Raw genomic sequence first — 24,258 nt, forward strand, 5'->3', positions numbered from 1 at the left:
TTGAAGCAGTCGACTAAAGTGGAAAATTGTTCGAAAATAATTTATTTGATCTTATAACTTAAAGTTAGTTTGTTTCTATGTTATTTTAAAAATAAACATAATAAAACAGTTAAAATGTTGGTTTCAAGCTCGTTCGGCTTATTGGGCTTATTAATAATAAAATAAGCAATATCGAATATTTATAACATTGTATATTTTGCCGAATATAATTAAAAAGATGTAATCTAGATAGAAAATTATTTCATCTAATAATTTGTATACTTTGGATAATTTCGATATTTTTGCATATTATATACGTTCTATGGATCGCTTCGCTTTTAGATCTGTCGTAAGTGCAGAAGAATCTCGCGCTACAATGCCTTAAGAATTATACTATGCGAATTATATTATTGACAAAGTAAATAGATGTTTTTAAAAATGTTATTTCCACATAGCATAGCATAGCATAGCATAGCATAGCATAGCATAGCATAGCATAGCATAGCATAGCATAGCATAGCATAGCGTAGCGTAGCGTAGCGTAGCGTAGCGTAGCGTAGCGTAGCGTAGCGTAGCGTAGCGTAGCGTAGCGTAGCGTAGCATAGCATAGCATAGCATAGCATAGCATAGCATAGCATAGCATAGTATAGTATAGTATAGTATAGTATAGTATAGTATAGTATAGTATTGTATAGTAGTAGCGGTATAATTTTTAAGCAACTTTTTTAATTCAATCTATATGTAATGCTGGAAAAATGTGCAAAGCGCAGAATTCGAGGAGGATAAAAAGTTTGGCTGATATAATACGCGAGGGAGAGAGCGCGTTGCGGTTCGGCGTCACGTAGGTCGGTTGGTAGGGTAGAAGGAGACAGGCGAATGTATAGAGAGAGCACGCACGTACAGGTCGCGAACAGGAAAGGAACGAAGCCACCGCGATAAGACTGAAAGCATACGAGATAGATCTCGGTTGAGAGGGGCGGAGGGCGTCAGAGGAGGGTCACGAAAGAGAGCCAATGAGCTCGACGACGTGGCGCCAGTCGTCGAGTCGCCGTGTTAGTAAGAGTACTTGCTCTCTGATCGTGACTCGCTGCATCCTCGTTCGGAAAGGGTCGTGTCCTGACTCTGTCAATAGGGGTTGGAGACCCGTGGCAAATTCTTCGATTTTTCATCCATCCGATACTCGATCGATTCGTCACAATTTATCGATTTCGTGCTTACCGACGCGGTAACGTCACTGCTACCGTGTGTTATCGTTTCACTCGCGTTTTCTCTCCGCGCCTTTTCGTTTTTCTTTTTCCCATCGATACGATACGTAGGCTGAATCGACGACGGCCGAGATCAAGGTCGTCCGGACACGAACTCGACGACAGTGGCTATGTGCAGCTATTACGCTCGAACGAACCGTTGATCGTCGATGATCGACCGTGAGAATCATCGATAAAGAAACTGTTTGGTGGCTATGTGACGGGTATGAGGCTGTAAGAAAGCCTTTCCATTGGAAGATAATGTGAGATCGATTCGTTTTAGAGTTGTTCGACGATCAAATAATGGTGACGGTGGTCGCAATGGGACGAAAAGGGCATCGTAAAATAGGTAATGAAAACGATTGCCCGAAGATCTTGGCACTCTTCGCAGTGTGAACGAAACTGCATAGAACGTTACGAAATTCGTAAACGAAAGATTTGAATTTTTGTGTATTTAACCAACGAGTATATGCCCGTTTGATACTTTGAAGATTTTTTTTACGAGAAAGGGGAGAAAAAACGAAGGGATCGACGCTTTGTTGTTGCAAGACGATCGATATTTTTGCGAATTATACGGTGTCATTTGAAATAGTTGGGAAATTAATAACGAAAAGTGAAAATTATTGATATCGATATCGTGAATATCGAAGTAATATCGTTCCTTAAAACGTTCTTTCTTCGTTCGTTCTTAAAACACGCGTACGACTCTATCGTTGATAACGATCGATAAATAAAATTAATCGAATTGAAAATGAAATTTTTTACAGTCAAGCGAACGCTCGATCGGGTTGAGGAAGTGGAAAGGCAGAAATTATATTAACCGATTCAGCATCGAATTTCTTTTAGACTGTGAGAAGAAGATCTCTCTTGTCAATTATCGATAATAGAAGTACATTTTTTTTATCTCTCTTACTTTCCTACATCGAATAATCGGACGCATTTTTTTGTGGAGGTGGAGGAGGAGGAGGAGGGCGCTTACAATCCAGGCGCGATAACCGAGCTTCAACGTGCCAAAGCTGAGTGAAAGGGAGAGAGAGAGAGAGAGGAAGAGAAGTCTGATTATTAAAATCAACCTATCGACTGCCGCTTCGTTCAACGTGAAAGATCTGGTTAAGCAAAAAGTGAGAGGAAAGCAAAGGCAAAGGGACTCGGTCAGTGTCGTCGGTACTCTTTTCCATTATGTAGCCACGATCTTCAAAAGGGTTAGAGACCTGCGGAACAGGGAAACTCGGTCAATGATATCGATGTCCGCGCGCGTCCGACAGCCAGCATGTTTAAAAAAGGTGGTTTATCGATGGTAATAAATCACGCAACTTGGCACCAATGCTACGAACCTCGAAGCTTTCAACGGATAACTAGCGATGGTATCAAGTTCGTTATATACTCGGAGATCTCTGTTTAAGGCTGTCGTTTAGACTGTTATCCAGATTTCTTGTTACATTTGCTACTTTTGCTACTACTTTGCTACTTTTGTTCGGAATTGTCGCATCTTTCGCCCTCGAGCGATTTTCGAGCTACGTATATACAAAATTCAGCATCTACGTATAAATCGGAATGAAATGTAAAACTCGCTAACGCTCGCTTTGTAGCGTTCGAATTCGTTTTTGGAAAATAAATTTCTCGCTGTCGTATGAAAATACATACGACTAAACGAGTAAAGATACGAAACTTTGTATATTCGAGCGCAATTAAATAGTAATAAAATAGTAAATGCTGTAATACTTAGAAGGACGTACAAATACTTTTCGTAGCCGTTGCAACAGTTGGTGGCTACAGTTACGCTGGCCAAGTATTGGAATTCGTTGTAGCTCTTAATGAGGATGAACCGAGAAATTATTATAATTATGCGAACGGAATACTGGCCGTGGTAAGGTGTTGACAGAGTAATTCCGACTCTGTTTCTGGAAATACGGATTCGAGGCGCGGGAATTCGAATCTGGTTATCGGTCGACCTTCTCTTTCTTTCTAATTAAATAATGAAATTTCGGAAACGATCCTCGAATCGGATCGATTCGACATCTCTGAACAATGTATTCGTTTATCCGTTTGCCCTCTGCTCGGTATTTTGTACGCTCTTACAAAAAGTATTTACATTCTACGACATCGATACGAAGATAATATCTTGACTGGCTGATTTTAGTAAACGAGACGAAGCAAAGAAGAAACTAGAATTCAGAAATTAACAAACGTTCTTTTTCCTTTGCAAATGGTAAATCTACGATCTTCTTAGCGTAAATCGGTGGTTAAGTTGGTATTGTTCGTCGTTGAACATAGTAATCGTTTGTAACGTATCTAATACAGCGATCGATTTGAAAGAGGCAAAGAACGTAACAGAGCTACGGGGGAAGCTACGGTATCGACGTATTATCGGAAGGTTGCAGTGTGCAAAGTTTTCGCACACGACGAAAGTGTACGACGTGCTTTCTACGATTTTCTGTCGTTACTGTGGCTTTGGTAGGAAAATGACGCTGTACACGTTAATATCTCGCGTATAATAAGACGGACGTTTTTTACCGGATCGGATTAAAGGTGAACATTTCGAGTAGAAGAAAGGTGCTGTTTCGAGCAATTACGAGATCGTGGAAACGGAAACGGAAACTGTGCATCGGTAAAGATGGCGGGAAAACTATTTAAAGGGGGAAATTAAAGAGGAAAGAGAAGAGAGAGTGGAAAGATGTTGTGCTTGGACATAAAGCTGGTGTCTCGTTTGCGAGGAGTCTCGTTGACGAGCGGCTCGTCGACGAACGTGTCGGCAGTCTCGTTGCCGGTGAGCTCGACCTCGTCGACGACCGTCGGCATAGAGAAGAAGAATTTCTCGAGCAAGCGAAGCAAAGGGGGAAGGGAGAGTTGCGCTGGAAATGGGAATTCGGTGACGGAAAGCGACGGCGACGAAGAGACGTTGCCTGCTTCTCGGACGATCCAGAGGAACAGGTCGAGATCGGTTTGCGTGCCTGCCTTGTCGTCTGCTGCTCGTTGCGCGCATCTTCACCGACGATCCAGCCATCATGCGTACGTTTCTTTAAACATGGTCTATTATCGTTGTGTCGGAAAACGGCTGAGCGATATGCGAGTTTGCGATACGATATAGCAGTTATAACGCGTGTCGTATAGTAACGCGCGCTATTTTATATATTCGATATATTGGGTTTGCCGCTACGAGGCGTTCGAAGTAACCGGTTCGATGAAAACACGCATGAAAACACGCATGAAAACACGAAGAACGATTGGAAAGCGGAAAAACGCGAGGCGAAAATCTCGTTGCGGATAAATTCTCGTTGGAAACTTCCTTCGCTGCTCTGCTAACCGTTTATCATCGCTTGCGATTCTACGCATCGCTATTGCATCGAATGAGACGGCGACGCGTATCGCTCGTATCGCTATACGAGTACGAACGTAATTCGCGCTGTGTCGAAGGTCATTGCTAGAATCGAGGTATATATATACCATATCGTACGCTATGGCTAAGATCGTACACAGAGTTTAGGTCTAAAACTCCTAAAATACCCGCGAGAAGATACGAGGACAAACGGCAAAAGGCTGAAAAATTGTCCACTCCGGATACTATAGTTTATCCTTTGAATTTTCCTTACCTTTTCGGACCTAATAATTTCTCCGAGTTACCTGTTTCCATATTTTTAATCGTTTGTTCTTTTAGAGATACGCGTCAACGACGATCGTATCGACGCGTAAACGCGACAAAGTCGGACGGATACGCAAAATTGGACGGATGTATTGGATAGAGCAGTGTTTAGGGGCTGGTTGTAGTTTGCTACTGGTTCGACGATCGTCAACCGATCGCGGTTATACGCTTTGGTAATCGATGAACCTTGCTATAGAGATTCACTCGCCACTCTGAATTCGACTAGAAACAAGAGCAACGACACTATTAGAGAAACTATTATTCGATGGTTCGGATATCGTGGAAAGTTTTAACGAGCACCGGCAAATCGTACAGCAGAATTATTTGGATAACTCGGGTGAAAAATAATTGCGACCGAGTGTCTGCCGTAAAGAAAGAATTTCATCGGGAAACGTGTGGTTCGTTTCTTAGGGGCCTCGTTAACCCAGATTTTTTGCTGGGAAAGAAGCAATAAACACGGGCAGGAAGCTGGGCAAAAGAGACCGCGACCGTTTCTTCGTTTCGTCGTGGCCGCGTAGAACGTTAAACGCGTATTGTAATATCGTAGAATAGCTTTGATTGGAGATCGGCTGAAATTAGAAAACACCGTGTACGTCGTCTTTCGTGGTTTGTTTACATCCAAGAGCGCCTAGTAACAGCGACACGAGAAAGGATAAGCAGCGTCAAAACAGTGGTACGGTTTCATATTTCAAGGAGTGGCAATCGAGAGGCCAGAGTATGTGAGCCGAAAAGTGTGTATGTGTGTGAGAGGACGAGAGCAAGAGCGAGCACGACCGGGCAGGAGTGTATTGGCGAAGATCAGAGCTAATTGAGTCGTCGAAGAGTAGAGTCGTTAGAGGTTTCGAGTCGTCGAAGAGTAGAGTCGTGAGAATTGATAGAGTTGTTAGAGAGAGAGAGTGTGTGTGTTAGATTCGTTGTGACGAGAGTGATCAAATAACTGTAAAGTTATTTGATATAGATACGAGTATTGCATTTAGTTTCCGTTAAATAAATATCGTTCTCTGTCCAATTTATATTTGTATATTCAATTTAATATTAATAAATTGTAAGTAATCGGAAAAAAAATTTTCTATCCTTATTTTTCGATATTACAGTATGATATTTTCAGATGCAGCACGGATGCCATTTCGAGGCGGGGTGTCCTCTCCAGGCGATATTACGGCAGCGTGGAAATGGTGAGTTTGGAAAGCAGCGCGGTGGTCATTTGTATGGAGAGTGGGCGATTGAAAATCGACTTGATATAGATGTGCGCGCCGAGAGAATTTGGCAGTAACGCGTAATACGCGAGACATGGTACGCGAGACTATTTTTAAAATAGTTTTTCGTGCACGCGTTCCGAAAGGAAGAAAGGCGCGCGCAACGATAGCGCCGAGAAAGGGGACGGTCTATCTGTTTCTCGTCTCCTTTTCCTTTTTCCGTGTGTCGTCGGAGGAGATTCGCACGGTCTCGCTAACCTTAGTCTCTCGATATGGTGCGTTTCAGCTGCCACAAATGGAGCAAGACGGGTCCGACAATGGAAGAAGATTTCGAGTGGAGAACGGTGATTCGCCGGGCGAGAAAGAAGAAGTAAGAGATCGGTAATTATACGAATCCGTTTGCTTTTTAACTGGTTCTCTCAACTTGATAAAATTCCTTCTTCTTTGTTACGGCGGCATGTTAGTTTCAACGACGTACAAAATACTCGTTAACGCGTTGGAAATATTCGAAGAACGAGCAAACTCGTAAATATCCAGAAACCGGATATGCCATATTGAAACCGGATATTGTTTAATTTTCATTTTTTATCGAGAAGCGAGTACCATCCATCCATCCGCGTACCATGGACGACTGATCGTCGTGGTGCTTTTCAACGAACCATATATAAGTTATCGTTAACGAATTGAGATAAGATCGGTGGGAGTACCGGCTTCGCAGATAATTCGATAAAACGATGCTGGAATGCGTTTACTTTGATTATTCGTGGACGATGCGCGACAAAGGTATTCGTCGCTGTAACTGACTATGTAAATGGTTTCTAAAAGGCACTTGTTTATTAGCGATCCTAATTCGTTCGATGTAATGCGATGTAATTCTGTACAGTTAGATAATTAATTAGTAAGGTAGAAATTAGGCATGAAACACGCGATATTCCTGCTTTCCGCTTTCCACTTGCGCCGCTTCTTTCCCCTCGTTTAACAGAAAATTTGATTACGTCCGTGGCGAAACTGATTTTGCACGTGTGCAGATGTTCGGATCACCGAATACGCCGATATTGGAAAATCCAGAGTACCAAACGCGCTGGTACTTCAAATACTTTCTCGGAAAACATGAGTAAAGAACATGCTGTTATGTTATACGAGTCTTTTAGAGTATCAGTGTACGTATATTCGATATACATGTACAGGATAAGAGGAACGACGGATGAACAATATCCTATTCAAGCGTTTTTCAAGCAATATCCTATTCTTTTATTTTGGATTTAGCTCGATCCGTTCTCGTCCGACAGTCTTTTACGTTTATTATCGTAAAAAATTCGTTATCCGTATAATTTCTTACTTTACTTACTTACTTACTTACTTATACGTATATCGAAAATATTTGTCACTCGATGAAAAATTGGTTTACAGTGCATCAAAATTACGTTGCCGCGGACCAAGAAAGGAATCCCTTGTTTCTATCGGTGGTGACGAGCGAAGTCAGCGATCAAAGCGTGCCGCATTACAGAGTTATTTTATGGAGAAAAACTGTGAGTATCCGCCTGTACCTCTACGTACCTCTACGACAACTACTGCAACTTGTCAGATACTTTTCTATTCGAAATGAACGATGATTTGATCGAAACTAATGAAAAAATAAAACGTAAACGTAAATATCGGCGATAAGACGATAAAAGTAAATTATAGAAAATAAGAAAGACTAAATTTACCGCGGAGCTGACCGTTTCCAACATCGTACTTTGACGAACCATATGTTTTTCGTGTACCGGGTTTCGCGTACAGCTGATGGCGTTTCGTCGTTTTAAAGATTATTCGATGGACGAGTAACGAACGAATCGCGGAATAAATTGACGATCCCTTTGTGCAATTATCTTGGACAGAAATCGAAAGCGATAAAAAGTTAGGCGTCGGTACGCTTGCTACGAATGAATTTCTAAAAGCAGATTTCTACGTGAAAAATGCCAACGCACTTGCACGCTATACCCATGTATAGTTATATATAGAAGAAGTATCGGCACATAGCCTTATCTCGCAACGAAGGATACCGTTATCTACTTATCGCGTTCTCCGCGTTTCATTTTCATAGAACGAAACGCACGAAAGTCTACCGCTAAATGCTAGAGAATCGAACGTTCTTGCGAATCTCTCGAGAATCGATTGATTAGTAGGTGAACGGTAGAACGAACCGTTTTATCACTAAACAGTGTCGATACTGTGACTTTTTATAGCCACACTTTTTCTTCGGATGTTATTACGTATTAAAAGACACTATGTAAGAGAAAGGCGAGGCAAAAAAAAGTTTACAGCGATCGATGAATGAAAGAGTAACGAATTTAGGGCGCACAGAAGATATCGCTGCCATACTCTGCGAACAAAACGATGACGATCAGGCAGATCTTGAGGTACGGACTTGCTTACTGCTCGTTGATTGCTAATTTTCTTCGGTTAAATTAAAATTAAGTCAAGTTGAAGTAACTAATTGGTAAAATTTCAGCAATTTCTTTGGTCTTGAGAAACTCGATAAGGCTCCGCGCGAGGTTTTCAAAAGGTAAGTGGCCAATCCTGCGATTAACTTAATAAGAAACAGCTTTTCCGTCTTTATTTCTACAAGTGTGTGTGTGTGTGTGGGAAAACGGCAGAAACCGTACGAAATTGCGAGAAACTGTAGGAAATCGTAAGAAGGAGACGGTGGAGTTGAACTTTTGGAAATTTTTGCATCGCAGGATCTGCTGTTGCTGGAAGAGCAAGAGGGTTCCGTCAACTTCAAGTTTGGCGTGATATACGCGAAGAAAGGGCAAACGACCGACGACGAAATGCTATCCAACGGTAAGCGGAGGAAAAGTTTCGATTGAAATTTAACCAAGACGAATCGACCAACCCTTGAAACTTGGACGACTATGCGGAAGAACGGCGGTCGCTTTCGCTTAAAGCGTACGTTCCACCTATTACGACCGTTTTAACCGTTTCGATCGTTTCAAGCATTTTAACCGTCGTACGAAAAAGTAGCTTCTCGCGAGTCTATAGCACTGTTACGCGAGCAATTTTTCACCGCCTTGTATCCGTTTCATAGCGAGTTTCAAGTTTTAGAAAAATACAATTCCAACGTTGATTCGTAATTCGTCTCGATACGCGATCTGTTCGCTCGGTTTACAGAGAAGGGTAGTCCAGATTTTGACAAGTTCCTGGAAATTGTGGGCGAGAGGATAGAACTGAAGAATTGGGACAAGTATCGAGATGGTTTAGACGTAAAAGGTACCGTTCTTATTTCCGTTTCTATGTAGTTAGTAGGTGGTAGCTATGGTTTGAACATATGGTCGACGGTAAGGTAAACGCTAGTTTTTCATGTTCGTTTGTCGTCGTTGTTATTTTTTCTTCGTGTTGTATTTTTTTCGAGTTTCTTCTTCAAAGTGCGAACTCTCTCTGAACGTTTGCAGGCGACATGACTCGCAACGAGAGTTATTATACGGTGTACGCGGGACACGAAGTGATGTACCATGTGAGTACGATGCTTCCCTATTCGAAGGACAACCCGCAACAATTGGAGAGAAAGCGACACATCGGTAACGATATCGTTAACATCATTTACACGGATGACTCGAACGCCATAGACACTTTCAACCCAAACTGCATCAAAAGTCAATTTACCCGTAAGTCGATACGCCATTTATCTACATTTTTTCGATCTAGGCTGAGTTTCTAATATCATTTTTAATCGATCGGTAAGATAAGGAGGAAAGAACAAAGTAAGATAAAAATATAAATACGTCTATCCGTGTAGGCAAGAGCTGCGATCTTTTCGGATATAACCGATATAACCGCGATATAACCGAATCGTGTGGAGAAATGTTTCGAACGAGAGCGAAACGATTGGTTTCGAGGTCGAGGGAGACGTTAGTCGACGTAATTGTCATTTTGACGAGCTAATGCCTGGTCGCAGCTCCTAAGAATCCCGTAATATAACGACGGTTACATAACGATATACCGTAGACGATACCATTTTTACCGTAAATAACCTGACCCACCGACCGGCCGGCTGCAAAGTCGCAGACCTGTTTGTCGGTTCTGCTACAACGGGCGATGCGCGGCGCAAATTTGCAGCTGGTGGTCGACGAGTTCGCACCTTTGCGAACAATGTGTCGGCCCATTCTCGCAAATACACGCCACTTTTGCGGAGAAAACTCTTTCTTCCAACGTCTTCTTTCACCATCTTCTTGTATATTTTCCTAAGGATAAACAAGATCGTTAATTCGACGTTCACGCGATACATTTACAAATACAGACGTGTTTGCCGTGGTATCGGCCGAAGAAAACGGCAAAGGATGGCGCGTGGCCATTTACTGCGACGAAAACGTTCCTCTGTTTGGCCCGAGCCTTCCATGCCCGCCTGTGTTCGAGGACCCGTACACCCTGCGAGAATTTCTTCTCGTCAAGTTAATAAACGGCGAGAAAGCCACGTTCAATACGCCAACGTTCGCTCAAAAAAGGGAAAGGACCCTGGACGCTCTTCTTCGGGATATGTATCAAGAACACTCGCAGGAGAGCAAGAGCAACGTAAGTCTAATCGATCAATCATATTTATATGCATTTCCTCTCGCTTTTAGATCCTTCTTTGATAAAGTTGCTCTTAGTTCCGACAGTATTATCGGCACCTGTGTACTCGTTGTTATCCAGTATCGAACATCTCTGTATTTATACGTGCTTGCGGTATTATTCGTTGTTATTAATAAAACACGGTTTTTCTGTTATTTGTTCGAGTAATGCGTTTCGATTCGTTCGTTATCGCATCTATAATATTCTTCGTGTTGAAAATTCGTCAGACGACCTGTAGCTAGAAAGCCAAATTAGGGAAATCCGAATTAGAAGGCATGTAAGAAATACTAGAATACTTTGGATAAAATGCTGAAAGATTCGGTCCAGCTGCCTTTAATTAGTACGCTGTTTGTAATTGCAATCGCGAGTATTTATCAGGAGTATTTATTGCGAATTCGTTCGTCTACGCGGATAAAACTACTCGAAATACAATATTTACACAAGCTTCGACGCGTTTTCTTGTACGTAGGCGTTATTCGACCAAAGCTATCGCACGATAACGAGTACGTAAAAGATGATACAACGTGAATTCTGGCTTCAAGCGTCTCTTTTAATAGCGCGTTGCCGTTTTTTGCGTTGCGACATTTCGTCGACGACGTCTCGAACAACGCGCTATCGGAGAACGCGATCGGAGCACGGACAAGCGATAAAATGATCGTGAAAACGGTAAATTGCCACTTTTCTCCGCCTTTGCACGAATTTCCGAACCGCCCGCGTCGCCTGGCGAGCAACGAAAACTGTACTAGCTGTATGTATTAACTGTTGGCGGCACACTCTCCCCGTAGAAAGGAAAATCGATGAAATTTTCGCAGAGTATGTTAAACCGACGAGCATTGTCGGATGTCGTGGAGGCTCCAGGTCGACGTCGCGAGGAGACCCGTGCCGTGGAGATGGTGCGCGTCGGACAGGCCCTGAAACTCGAAGCGATCGTCAGAGGTTTGGCGCCAACTTCCTTGGCCACTGCTGGTCCTTTGAAGCCTAGACCGTGGGAGCCGAGGTGTATCTATCCGGATTTCCCGCACGAAGTCGTATGCGGCGACGTTTGGCTGGATAACAAGCTGATCTTGGCTACCGAGAATGGAACTTTTCTGATCGAAGGTGAATCGAGCATTATCAAAACCTTATTTTACCATTACAGGGAATATTTTCGAAAATACGTCTTCTCTTACAAATTGTGCGAAACTGTACAATCAGAAAATTGATTTATTTATTAAGCGAAAACCTCGTTAGCATAAAGGAAGAAAGGAAAGAAAGAAAGAAGATGACGCGTGTATGAAATAACAATATGAAATATATGAAATAATAAAATATATAAAAGGAGAGCACGCTTTCCTTCGTCGAGGACAGAGAAAACCGATGCTCTCTCTCTCTCTCTCTCTGTTCCTAACTACGAAATTACAAAACGCAAGAACCTTCCAATGCATTTTCTGTTTCAGACAGTTTATCGCACAGACTGATCTTCGACGAGTCCGTGCAAATTAAACAGCTAGACGTGGTCGAGCAACACGGAATATTGTTGTTTCGAGCCGGTGATAAAGGCAAAGATAGCAACGTGTACGTTTTTCGTCTAAGAGAATTCGAGAATAGCACGACGAGTAGGTCTGCCGAAATTGCAAACGATCGTGAAGACGATCAAGAGTGCGAAGACAATGGCGACGAGGACGATGCGGACGACGACGGCGACGAAAGCGAAGAAAACGATTGCGACAATTTCACGCGAGCCACTACAAAATTTAAGCCCTTGATTCGTCGTACTCGTGTTCGTGTTCGTCCCTTGGCTGTTAGAGGACGAGCGCATATAAAGGAAAGAAGACTACCTAGAACTCGGGGCTGCCATTTATACACCGTTACTATGCCTGGTGGCTCTCATTTGCGCATGGTATGTACCGAACAAGAGAAAAGGAAAAAGGAGAGAGAAAAAGAATAGACGACAGTGGCTTTTCCAATTTTTCCCAAGAATTGAAATTGTCGAGTGGAGAGAGTTGATCGTTTCGTACGAGCAACTTTTATATACATTTTTCCTCTTATTTCGATTTATCGTTTTAACCGAACGTACGCAGTACGTAGCGCGTATGTTTATAAAATAGACTGTATTTGGACAATCGACTCGAGATGACGAAAAACGTTGCTGTCAAGGAAAGGTCAGTGGCGGCTTAATTTTTCGAGTTGTTGACAATTTACGTAATTTCTCGAGTAAAAACCGCTGTACAGATGTAACTCGCGTGGATCGGCTGACGCAAAGCAATCGTGTTTGTAACGTGTAAACAGACGCGAAAAACGATCGTTGCTTCGCGTTGCTGAAATATTTAAAGAAATTATTTTCGAATTAGCGCTTATACTTGAATCGATTCTTCTTATGTAATTTTGCTTATTTAAGCTTTGTTTGCACATGGAAGCTACATCCGCTACACTGCTGCGTATATTTATATCCGATAAATATATCCGATATATATTGATTAAAAGCTCGATAATTTACGATCTTGCTGTCGAAGCTTTGGCTGTTCGTATAAAGATGAGTTTTTCTTTGTTTTTTAACGTAATACGCGTATTGGGATCGCAAACGCTTGAAAATCGCTTGGAACACGATTCGAAGCTGAAAATATCTGGATCGTATGGCGAGTAGTAAGTCGCGAAAGTTTAAATGTGTTTCGTAGGCGAGTGTTTTCCATTGCTTTTGTCGAAACAGCGTATCATCGGACTCGGAATTGTCGTAAAAATACTAAAAGATTCCAGACTCCGATCGAATTCGAATCGTCTGCCAATTTATCTGATATATATATATATATATATATGTCGGAGATGAAATGAAAACCGGAGCCTTCCCTATGCAATTTTGAGGAAGCCTTTTAATGCTTTAGCCCAGATCTTATCATAACTGTAATTAAGTAATTGTCATCTGTAATTGTTTGACATTTGTGAAAAGCGAAAGTGGGTTCGAGGTGACAACTGGTCGCTGAACGTAGCCACGGTCACGGGATAAACGTTTTGCCTGACGAAGGTGTGGATCGGTTGTATTGTTCTCCCTAGAAATCACATAGAATTGTACTTTAGAGATGTCGATATAATGGGACACACGTTGTATGAGGAATCAATCTCCAGACAGAAACTGCCTAGCAACGGCGTTTGGATCTTTCTCGATGCTTCCAAAGACTATACAACAAATTCTTGGCAGAGTCTGCCTAGCAGCGGCGATTGGAAGCTTCTCGATGCCTCCAGCGAGCATATAACGAACAAAATGCAGTGGTACAGCGAAAAAGATTTTCATCAGATATTCATTCGTGTGATCGCCTTGGAAAGTGATACATCGAGCAATTTACCGAGTGCCTCAGCAATCGTATTTTTTTTGTGTTTAAATTATTCTACGCATAGTATAGAGTTATCCCGTTGACCGTGGATTCGTTTGGAATCATTAGTTAAACTTATCATTTGTTAATCTTATCATTCATTAAACTCAATACTCATAATATTTTGTAAAATCTTGTATATTCGCGTAAATATAATCTCTGTTTCATAAAACGATGGCTAATTCAAACGAAGAATCGTTACACGCCTTAAATTCTAATGTTAACCCGACATATATATATATATTCTATCAGGATTCCAAGATTTTCGGATCGCGTCGCTAAACATAGTATAGTATAGTATAGGTGCGTGTACGATGTATCAATGGCGATGGCATCGAGACCCTAGAATCTACCGGACCGAGTAAAAAACAAATTTATCTAATCTTCCATTTGTCTAATAATTACTTGAACTACTCGTACGATAGTTATGTATATTTTTGTTAGTAGTAGTTTTGTTCGAGTAAATTATAAATATAGGAATTATAAATATAGGAAATATAGGAATAAATATAGGACGATAATAGAGAAATTCAGATTACCTTGGTAATTCGGATATCGTTTTTTATTTTATTTAGTGCGTAGCGGTCGGCCGACGTTTGATAGTTTTCCAATGGAAACATAGCGCCGCGTGGACCGCATGGTGTTCCGCTACGGACACAGACACCGTGGAAGGATTTTTGCATTTGAAGAAGTTGAACGCCAGCGAATCTCCGACGTTGGTAACGATAGTAGAAAATACAGATTCGAACAACGAATGGACGCTTTGCTGCGGTGTCCGACATCATTTTGAATTGATCTCAGCTTCTGGAAGCACGAGAATTCTTCACATCGAGGGAACACCGAAACCACACGTGGTGGCTGCTTTGGATCTCTGCGAAGACGAAGAACCCGAATTGTTACTCTGCTACAACAGTACGTATTTATATATGTATATAGTATAGAGGTTGGAGCAAACGCACCGCTATACGTTAAACCGATCGAACGTATCAAAGTCGTAAAGTAAAGTAAAAAACGTAAAGGTTCTTTGGCCTGTTGTACTTACTGTAGTATACTGGACGAAAGAGCGACGTAATACGAAAGTACAGTTGAAAATTGTAAACAGCCGAATAAAGGTGAAAAATGTAAATTTAAAGGTAGACAAAATTTAAAGATAGAAGGTCGTCGTTCGATTTCAACGATACGTCGTGCCTACGTATATCGATCTAGCTAAAAGTCGAATAAGAAGCGAAATGGGAAACCGAAGAATTTAATAAATATAATAAACGGTAGAATTATGGTTAAACGGAGGAAGAATTGGTGGCAGCGATGCAACAACGACGTGGTCGATCGATACTCGCTTACCTGCCTTTCTTACCGCAGATACGTGTCACTTTCAAAAACTCTTAGAAGAGAATACCGTAGCAACGGAATTCGATTTCAACTGGAATTCCGTTCCTGCGGCAATAGGTAACGTATCTTTGCATCTTTACGTTTCGTCGTTCTTTATTTTTCGATAATCCTTCGTGTCCCGATACAAACTTTCAGCCTGTGCCTTTCCCTACGTGATCGCCTTTACCAACGACACCATGGAGATACGATTGATAATCAATGGAAATTTGGTGCACACGATCGCCATGCCAAACCTGAATCTAATCACTTCGAAGCAAGACATCTTCTTCGCCACAACGGCTCCGGAATTTCTGCCTGGAAAATGCGAAAGAATTCGCCTGGACTCGAAACCCATGGACAAGGAAGAACCGGTTTCCAGTCCGCCTCCTTTCCCCCAATCTTCTACGTCTCGATCCAATCAGCAAAGTACGTGTCCGTCTTCTCCAAACCGATCGTCATTTTCTACTTATTCTACTTATTCTACATTTATCCTAATAGGATAATTTATTTTATTTATTTATTTATTTATTTATCTATTTATTTATTTAGAACGATATGTATACGGTATATATATATATAAAATACGCTTGCAGCGATAAACACGTTTACGCGCCAACACTGTGCCATTGCAATGCCAACAACTTGCTAAATCGAAAAGTCTAGAAAACCATGACGTACTATATCTGGCGTTATAGTATAGTATAGTAGCTAACGTTGATACGAGTAGGAAATCGATATAATCGAGAATAATTATCTTTTGCTTTCCATAGACAGTCAGGGCGACTGGAAGCCGATAAGAATCTACCAAATACCGTTGCAAACGTTATCGAGAAGTAGCTTGTCAACGTGCTCGCAACGACGCTGTGCCAGCCCTGCCGAGCCAGAAATCATCTCGGCGCCGCCGACCAGCGACAAGAGTTTCCTCAGCGTTGAGCCTCACAGAGCGTTGAGCAGATCGTGTAGCAGCAGTCCAACGCCATCGCCGACCAACGTGCTTCCGCCTCGACTCAGAAAATAGGCTGGATCGCTAGCGATCGCTAGCGACACTCGCTCCTTATTAAGTTAATCCCGTAACCTTTTCCATATCTAACCGATGAAAAATGCGCCATTTTCTTTTTAACGCGTTTCTTAATCGTTTCTTAGCTGTATAACGATAGATGTTTTTCCAATACTCTACGTCTTACGTTCTTGCTGCGTTTAGTAACTTACGTTTAAGTTACGATAAAGCGTAAAACGCAAGATAGGAAAAGCACGTGTCTTCGTAAATACGAAAATGTGATTTCTATTAGTACAAAAAGTTACATGGTTGATCGAGCGTGCCTGCTATTTATTAATAACGTCGTTGGTAATAATGGTCGTTGATTGGTTGCGAGTGCATGAGCGCCGACGGGTGAAACAAAATTTCCTTTAAACTCGAGCTTCGCGCACAACGTATAAACGACCTTCCTTCCGACAGATCGCAACTGCGATCACCTGAAGCTCGTGCCTCGATCCAATTGTAAAAGCGACGACGGATCGTGCACGATTCGGTGCGTTTCATCTGTAGCTAGAATTTACTGCCGTTGCAAAGAGCAATCGAGATAAAATACACGTACGCGCGCCGTTTCTTTCTCTTCTTTTACAATTAGACCGTTTAATTAACAGTTTTACAATTTTTATGCGAACCTGACTTTGTCCGCGTTAGCGTTTATTCGAACGTTGATCGAACCCAGATCAAATTTATGTTTCTATCGCGTTGGAAAAATGTTAGAGAAAGAGTTGGAAAAGTATCGGACGGCGGATATTTATGCATTTGTGAGAGATTTAGAATCGCGGAGATACGCAGCATGGGTAGGAGTGAGCGACAGGCAGAAATATTACAAATGCCAAAAGTAAATGCAAGTTAGAACGTGCCATCTTTGTTTTTCCTCGTTTCGCCTAAAATATCTAGTCGTATATATTATAATTATAGACGTATATACAGTATAATTTCCAAACAGTCTATACGATATGATTGCGACGTATCTTGAGAAATGAAAAAATGCCGGATAGCTTGTTTCGATCAAGGAGAGAGCGATACGACGCTTGTTGTAATTTAGCCACGTTCCTACAAAATTCACGCTTCGCGAGATACGTACAAGCACACACAAGCGTCCATCGATTCGATTCAACGTACGGAGAACGAAACGTACGTAAGTGTAGGAATTACTCTACAAACTGGTTTCTATATCATAAACGTAAACAACGAAAAAATATGTTTTTTAAATAAACCTATACGAACGTATTTGTTTTAACGACGTAGTATCCGAGGAAATAATTACACAGAGTGTCCCGTTTCAAGTTTCGCAGACTATAGCTATATTTGTCGTTATTCGTCAAACTATAGAAGCACAAAGCTTATCGGCTGTTTCAGTTTCTACGAAATTACGTCTACGACGCGATTTCGTTCGCTGCTCGTGAAAGAAGCGTTGATCTTGATAAGTTCTTGTCGCAAATACGAAAAATCACTCTATACCTATATAATAATAATAATAATACTAATAATAATAACAATAACAATAGCAATGATAATAATAGGTAGAAGAATGTTTAGTACGAGACAAGGCACCGGATAAAAAGATGCCCCGATAGTACTAGCACGATGGTAATAAATAATAAATAATAACTAATAAATAATAAATAAAAGTAGAAACTGAAAAGAGAATGATACGAAATTTTACGTATAGTTGGATCTGATCGTAAAAAGTACGTGTAAAGGACTCGTGTAAATCGGTATATATGATAAATAGTACGTACAGTGTATTTTGACGGGTATTATATCTCGTAACATACAACAAGTTTGATTATTCTGTTAATGTTAGAACGTTAAAGCGTTATCTTAACGACAAAGTCGAAGAGTCTGCATAAATATCCGCAGTCCACGTGTTACTTTTATTCCTTTCTCGTCTTATTCGTATTTACTCGGCTTTAAATTTCGATCAAGGGTTATTTAAAAGCTGAACTCTTTACGGAGAACTGGAAAAATCAAAATGATATACGCGATCTAATTTAGCCGCTTTACGAGAATTATTTTACCGACTTATTAACTCGAGCGAACGAACGATAAAGAGCAAAGGATTCTCGTCGCTTTCAAAGGTTTTCCAAGGTCTACGCGCGAGTTGTACCAAGTTTTACGATTACTTTTACGCAATTCGTAGATAACTTATACGTCGATGGTCTCGTTCGATGGTTGTCGTGACGAATTACCTCTGCCGATAATTACAACAGGTACGATAGGAGCCACGGTTAATACGTAAAAGGATAATTAAAGAAAATGTACGCCGTTAAATCGCCTAGCGATTTCTATATGTATGTATTTACCGCAAATAAAAGGAAGATGATAACCTATTAAACGTTCATATTTAAACAGGAATTTGCTAATTATGCGATCCGATCGAACAACTTTTCTTCTGTAAGTAATTTTTCATTCGGACGGTATATGTATATTTGTCGTACAGTCGACCGACTGTCGAATCGAAGATGGACTCGTCGAATTATTATTATTGCAAACCGTATTGCCGACTGCATATTTATCTGGTTCAGCCTACGCTATGTTTATTTATTTATACGATATTAAAAATGATTATCGCGTTGATAAGTTTAAGATTAAGCTAGGTTGGCCTATGTGCGTCAAATGTACATAATCTGTCGTAACATAAAAATGTATTCGATGAATTTGATCCAAGCTTTTTACTACTTTACTCATATTTCTCTGTCGCTAACGTAATACGTCAGAGTCAGAGGAGGACGAAGTAAGGCCGAGCCCTTATAATCGTAGTATTATATGTACACGTACATTGTATCGTGTTTAACGCGTTTTAACACAGTTAAAATTCATTTCCTCGGAGACGTATCTTAACATCCTCTCTTTTTTTTTTTTATGACACTCTTCTTTTTCATCCTTGTGACGTAATTGGATTTGATTATAGAGCAATTTTAATGTTTTAATGTTTAATCTTTTAATGTTTCGAATGTTTTCAAATGTAATATTCCAATATAGATATAGATATATACACGCACAATTGGTACATTAACAGTGTTTGGTTACGCATCGCACCGATCCGTGGAAAGGACCTGGTTTTATTATTATTGCCGCGTTACAAGTGGTACTCGTATTGCTGAGCGCGATGCCGGGCGCATCGTAAAACTGCTACAGGCCTCGAGGAATCTTTCTCGGACCGTACTCCAGCGGAGGGAGTTTCTTCGACGGCGAGGACAGCCTTCGTCTACCCTCGTTAACGGACGATCATCGCTCGGAAGCAGTTGATCGTTGCTATCAAACACGCGTTCTAGCCACGGAAAGCTGTCTGTAATCATCTTATCGTATACGCCTATTTTCTACCTTTCGTCTACAGCGCTTCTAAACTTGCTAACTGGACGCCTGTTTCTGACAGTGTGCGCGGAATCTTGTCGCAACGGAAAACGTCCTTTTGCTCCAGTCTGTCTCGTATCGACCACCGACCACCGACCACCGACCAGCTGACGCCGATACATCACAACGCATATTGAAAATTTATTCAAATCCACGCACTCGCGTATTTCATCGTCCATCTCCGCTTAAAAAATGTACAGGTGAATTTTTTTACATTTGCTCAGACGATTAACTCCTTCAAAAAACTATATTACATTGTATTCTGTATCGTTAGTTTTTTTCCATATACGTATAAATAATCTTCTTCGCGAAAACCACTGAAAATAATCTGAAAATGTTATTCTCACGAAACTTTTCTCTTAGTAAATTCGTCGATGAATTTGTCGAATCTTTCCGTTCTCTCCGATCTCAATGTATTTTTTTCATATGCTGTAAAACTCGACATTTTTCTATTACAATCAATTTTCTGTTTTCTATTGTGTCTATTACGATCAGTTGAATATTCGCATGTAAGAAAATGTTCTCTTCGATAATTTTATTTTTTCGATTTAGCACCAGTTTCTTCTCGATTCTCGTATTTTTATAAAATGATTTCTAATCGTCAATTTCACCGATTGCACAACGATTGTTTACATAAACAAAACCAACAAAATTGTACATATACGAAAAGATACGTAGTTCAAGGTAAATGTTGAACTTTCATCTATACATATTTTATAAAGAATTGCTGAAAGTCTGAAAAATCCGCTCTCGTAAATCTATAAAATTTCAAATACTCTTCAAATACTTTCGCAACCCTGCCTAGATTAATTTATTTCCTTTTTCTCTTTCCTAATATTTATACACCTTTCGTGCTTCGGTTATAATCGCTTAAAGGAAAACGATCGGTTCGATATGATCGTGACGAGTGGAAAGGGCTGGCTCACGTTTCCTGAAACGCGTTTAAACGGGTTCAAATCAAACGCATTCCGCGACTTTTTTGCCACACCGCACCGTCGAGAATTATAGATGCCAATCGCTGTCAAGCGGAGCTAAAGGAAAATGCTTTGGCGACCCCGGTCAGTCTCGAGCGTTGAACTATGATCATTTACGTTTACCTGACTTATATGCCACTATCAGCCGAGTCTTATAATAATAATTGTCCGCGTTCTTTCCTCTAATTTATCTGACATTAACGTACAAAGAATAAATTCCCGTCTTATTTTCCAGATTCGTGACGACATTCAACGGGTTTTCGGAAGATAGACGAAAAGAATTTTAACAAAAACCATTAATTATAATAGCGATTGCACAATTTCACAGAAGAAATATTAGTTTCCCTATTGATCTATCGATACACTTTAATTTAACGAACTTTCATGTCAAACATTAGATTCGATTTAATCGTTCAAGTCGAACCGTAATTAATAACACTAAATATAATCCAGCTAATGGTTTATTCGCGCCAGTAGCAAAACAATCATTTTCTCTAATTAAAACACCTTGTTTCTCTACAAAATCCCATACAATCATTTCTGTACAATTTATTTAATATTGCGCCGCAATCTACTTGTCGAATGGAATCTAATTCATTTCAATTGTTATGAAATTTTTTTATTACTTTCTATACTTCGAGCTTGTCAAGTTTTACTGATTTACTTTAAATTAATAACTAGCGATATTACTAACAATTTAATTAAATTAATAACGCTAGAATCATTTTTTTGCAATCGGTAAAATAAGTTTTCCCCGACACTTGATTAACGCCGAATTCAATATCGTAATCGAACTCTAATATAATACTGTAATATCAGCGAAATTCGTTTTAACCTCGTTGTTCACTATTCACAGACTATTATATATTTTTTCATATTTTCTAATTATTTCCTATATCTCTATACCAAATAATAATGAGCGAAGAACAAGTACATTAAATTAACGAAATATTTCATAAATGCTAATTGACGTAATGAAATATACGTAATAAAACAATACGATATAACATATATACAATAATAATAATATAATAATAATACTAATAATAACAACAACAGAAACAACAACAATAATGATAATAATAGTAGTAGTAATAATGATAATAATAATAATAATGGACGAATAAGTAAAATAAAATGTTCGAATCTCGTAACTAAAATACCTATGAAAAACATTGTGCACAAAATAAAATCGATCGATTTCGTTGATCAATCAGTCTGTGAATAAAATTTTAATTAATTGTAAAAAATCATGAAATACAACAGTAATTACTAGACTGCGGATTTTCATGAGTTTATAGAAAGTTTGAGAGTGCAGGATTTGAGAAGATAAAATACAAATAATATAAAAAAATATGTAAAACGTGCAGGGTGCGGTGCTTTCTACGATACTTGGTAGGCACAAAACAATTTTCTATCGAGGTTCTACCTTTTTTAACTATGTTCTCAAAAATGATAGACTGCATACTTAGTTGATTGCAAATCTACACTTATACCTTCCATATTCTTGCAAAGATCGACTTGTGTTTCTCTAACTTGTTCTATTCCACTAAAATCACAGGATAAACGATAACAAACCGGGTACACGTAATACTCTATTAGAAAATAAACGATGCATTATGACGAACCATGTGTTCGATCTACTAGCGAGATTTCGGTTAGATCAAGTTGCGCGTCCGCCATATTGAAATCCTGCTTCCGTGTAACGTTTCGGTTGTTTTGCACGTTCCTCGATTAAAATTACCCCAAAAATCGACTCTAAAGATTATCTCGCTATAACCTATCTAATAAATAATACGACTGTTTAGTAAGATATTCGGAGAGGTAAAATAAAAGGTATCGATTTACCAGTTATAATTAAATAGGTTATTCGTCGTATAAATCTGTACTAACATTGATAATCTAAAACGTTTTACAATCATTCTTTAAGTTGCTTCGATTATCGATGGATCAAAGTATTCTAAAAAAAGAACATCCTAAATAAGATAAGGTTTTCTTAACATTTATATAATTAATCTGTAATTTTTCCTTCGTTACTTAACAATTAAATTCTATTATAGCAATAGAAGTTAAGTTCAAGCGTTTAACATGTTTCTCCAACTAGTCTTTACGATTGTACCACTGATTATAATAAAAAAAGTTACGTTTAAACATATTTATGCTCAATGATTATTACGAGCTGTTACGTTTTATCTTATACCTTATCAGTCCACTTTAACGAACGTACCTGTAGATACACTCGATGAAACGCCGAATGGAGCAATTTCTGAAATTTCTTTTCTTTGGTGTCCATTTCTCGAGTATCGTTTCAAATCAATTTCGTGTAGAATCGCTCGCTATATGCATTATGTACATTGATACACACGTCCATCTGGTGGCAATGCACTGTACTACCGGCTGCTGGCTCGGAGCACCAGCGTAGAAAGAGAAAAAGAGAGAAAGAGAGACACAGGTACGAGACGAGCTTGTGGTGCGAGGTAGCCACCAGTCAACAGCGGAGACGGAGACGGAGAGTCCGAGGTAGCCCGTGACTGTAGCTGCCCGTGGCTCGTTGTAACGTGACGCGAAGGTGTGCCAAGCTCTATCGCTTGCCTGTTACTTCGTCCGAAGACGCCCGATCGTACGTCTACCATAGTGTCGCGTATCGAAAGTGTCGGTAGTAGTGTTGTGATCTATTGGCCTGTCTGTCCTCGTGTGCTAGCCGAAAAAACTATACCAGCCGAGCCGTACATCATCGCGGAAAACTGTCAAGAGTGTTGTGTGATCTCAGACGCTGGCTTCAAACGCGAACGCTTACGGGCAATCTTCATCGCGATCGTAGGGTTGCACGAAACATAAGGTAAGTGTAGGATACGCGGAAGTGTATCGGAAGTGAAGGTAAAGTCGAAAATTACTTCGGTCGGTTACTCGAACGTTGCGCGTACAGAGATTATGTTTCCCGATGACCCCTCGACTCCCGCCTCCTTCTCCTCGTTATCCCCTTTCCCTTCGTCGGTCTCTTCTTCTCTCCTCTTTTACTCTACCCTTCTTCCACGTCTCGCCCTTCATTTCGCATTTCGCCTTATTTTTTCCCTGACAAACGTGTTCTTTCGCTTTAAGGGCATCACCGCAATTTTGGTAGGACGATATCCTAGCGACGCAGTGAATTTCGATCGCAGATCGATCGATTACCGATTTCGCGCATTCTCTCTCTCTCTCTTTCTCTCTCCCTATCTATCTATCTATCTATCTATCTATCTATCTATCTATCTATCTATCTATCTATCTATCTATCTATCCATCCATCCATCCATCCATCTATCTATCTATGTATCTACCTACCTATCTATCTGTCTGCCTATCTCTAACTATCTATCTCTCTCCGTCTCTCCCTTTTGTCTCTTCACGTCCTTTTCCTCTTTCTCTTTCTCGACCGCGAATGCACTCGCGAATGCACTCGACACGCACGTTCTCACACACCGACGTGTTCCGTTTCTTTCCTGCGAGACTGTGTCGTAGCCTTTCTCGTGGTAACGAGTTTCGTAACTTCCCTC

At 40.3% G+C, this 24,258-nt stretch overlaps 1 pseudogene across 1 annotated transcript; it reads left to right on the forward strand.

Moving 5' to 3' along the window:
* The first annotated feature begins 3,363 nt into the window (after positions 1–3,363).
* On the forward strand, positions 3,364–18,746 carry LOC143305133 (GTPase-activating Rap/Ran-GAP domain-like protein 3; annotated as a pseudogene). Its single transcript, XR_013061825.1, has 17 exons — positions 3,364–4,232; positions 5,972–6,038; positions 6,346–6,429; positions 7,088–7,187; positions 7,470–7,588; positions 8,397–8,461; positions 8,554–8,611; positions 8,783–8,885; positions 9,213–9,311; positions 9,494–9,706; positions 10,339–10,610; positions 11,462–11,747; positions 12,086–12,528; positions 14,569–14,905; positions 15,353–15,439; positions 15,518–15,787; positions 16,132–18,746. The product of XR_013061825.1 is annotated as a GTPase-activating Rap/Ran-GAP domain-like protein 3 (transcript).
* Positions 18,747–24,258: the final 5,512 nt, after the last annotated feature.

The sequence above is a fragment of the Bombus vancouverensis genome, chromosome 2, assembly GCF_051014615.1.
Source record: "Bombus vancouverensis nearcticus chromosome 2, iyBomVanc1_principal, whole genome shotgun sequence".
Classification (NCBI taxonomy): Eukaryota; Metazoa; Arthropoda; class Insecta; order Hymenoptera; family Apidae; genus Bombus; species Bombus vancouverensis.